Source organism: Clupea harengus, chromosome 10 (assembly GCF_900700415.2).
Source record: "Clupea harengus chromosome 10, Ch_v2.0.2, whole genome shotgun sequence".
NCBI classification, from domain to species: domain Eukaryota; kingdom Metazoa; phylum Chordata; class Actinopteri; order Clupeiformes; family Clupeidae; genus Clupea; species Clupea harengus.
In genome coordinates this window covers 10,186,468-10,188,967 of record NC_045161.1, presented here as the reverse complement: position 1 = coordinate 10,188,967, position 2,500 = coordinate 10,186,468, and positions in this window count along the sequence as shown.

Sequence of the window (2,500 nt, the reverse complement as noted above, 5' to 3'; positions counted from 1 at the left end):
ACACAAACACAAATACACACACACACACACACACACTGACACAGACACACACATACCTACACAAACAAACAAACAAACAACCTACACACACAAAAAGCAATGTCAAAATGGCGAGGAAATATCTCTACACCCCTTCCATGCACACTTCAATAGCCTATCTAAATCTATGCATGCATTCACTCACTTACTCACACACACACATACACACACACACACACACACACACACACACACACACACAGCAAATCTCCAAGCACATAAAGTATTCCCACAAAAGCCATGAGAGGATGGGGGCGCTGGGAGTAAACACCCCCCCCCACACACCCCCCCACACACACACACATCCCCAAAACCCTACCTGGCATTCCTCCCAGAGAGGGGAGCGTTAATGTGCGCGTGTGTGTGTGTGTGTGTGTGTGTGTGTGTGTGTGTGTGTTTATGTGTGTTTAGCATTGGTCCCCGCCTCAGAGAGAAATCCTCACAGCCTAATATGGAGTGGTCCTTGGATTAAAAACTCAAGGAGAGCTTCGCACCCATGACAAAGAGATGGAGGGGGGTTAGAATGGAGGAGAGAGACAAGAGTGAGGTGGGATTTAAAGAGGGTGGGGGGGGGGGGGGGGGGGTGGTGGGTGTAGGCTGCCAAAACTTGGTGTTAACACTGGGGTGAAAATTGCCCTGGAAATAGAAGCACTTTACAGAGCATACTAATAAGAATAGGGCTTTAAATGCTGTGTGTCAGTTCCTGCCTCTGTGAGTGTGTGTGCCTGTCTGTGTGAATGTTTGTGTGTGTGAGTGTGCACACATTTTGTATTGTTTTGTCTGTGTGTGTGTGTGTGTGTGTGTGTGTGTGTGTGTGTATGCATATGTATGGGTGAGAGTTTGAATGTATTTGTATTGATGTGAATGTGTGAGTGTATATATTTGCATCGAAGTGAGTGTGATTGCATGTTTGACAGTTCACATGCATTTGTATGGGTGTGTGTGTGTGTGTATATGTGTGTGTTTGTGAGAGAGAGTTTGTGTGCAGATATTGTATTCATCTTTGTGTGTGTGTGTGTGTGTGTGTGTGTGTGTGTGTGTGTGTGTGTGCGTGGGCACCACGGCTGAGCAGACAGAGAGCCGTGTCCCTGTCCTGTCATGTCTTGAGTGCCCTGTGGGCTTGAGAGCAGCAGTGTTTACAGCCATGTCAGCTCCGCATGCTCCTACTCCTGCTCCCACCTCCCATCTCCCATCCCCGTCCCCGTCTCCACCTCCCGTCCCCACCTCCCGTCCCCGGCTCACCGCGGCCCGCGCCCACCCCGCGGCTCCCCAGACGCTCTGAAGAGGACGGAAAATTTCCATTATCTGAGACAATGAGACGCCGTCCTCCTGAAAGTCCCTCTGTGACGGTGGCTGTGTTTGTGTCCTTCCCCCCCCCCCCCCCCCCCCCCCCCCCGTCTCTGCCCACCCCGGTCAGCCTAACTTACTTTACACGCACGCCAGCGGTAATCACATTAACATGGCTGTGTGATGAGTTTGTGTTTGTGCTTGTGTTAGCGTAGGGCTTTCGGTTTACGGGGTGAGATGGGAGCAGCTTTCAGACTGCGCTTTCGGGTTTCTGAGGTGATGGATGGTGTTGTCTCCCGCTGACGGGTGCTCCTCCATCATCCCCTTCGACATTCAGCTCCTCTTGCTCTTTATCCAGCTCTGCCTTTCTCTCTTTGTCTTTTGTTTTTTTTTACTTCCTCTTAGACACAACCGGCCTGCCTGCCATGGTAACATGAAGGCGGACAACCTGAGGATATGAATTTATTACAAAATGTATTCATTTAAGTAAATTAGACTACTCTAACGAGATTGAGAAACATCAGGATAATGGTAGAATAAAGGGAATGAGAGAAAACAAGGGTGTGATGTAGGATTGTATCATGTAGGATTGTATCATGTAATGTAACACACACACACACACACACACACACACACACACACACCACACACACACACACACACACACACACACACACACACGCAGAAACACAAACACACACACACACACACACACAGACACACACACACACACACACACACACACAGACACACACACAGACACACACACAGACACACACACACACACACACACACACAGAAAGCATAAGCAAAAGTGTAACAGGTGCTGGAGAGGAAAGGAATGACATCAGTCAAGTAGCCCCTTTATACACCTGAGCCCCACCAGACCAGCCAAGCAAACTCCCCACAGCGGCCCACTGGCTCCACCCTGCAAAGGGAAGACAGGGAGAAAGCAGGCAGGGCCATGACACTTCTTCCTTCCACACACACTCTCGCTCACGTCATGTCCTCATTCTGTTCTACTTAATTGGATCTAAACGTTCCTGCTGTGCTTGGGGAACTAGCACACACTCATTCAGTTGCTTAATCTCCTTAATGTCTGGAAGGTCTATCTAGATTTTTCTCAGAGGTCAGCCAGGGAAGCTGGAGCAATATTACAGACCAGTGGCGTCAG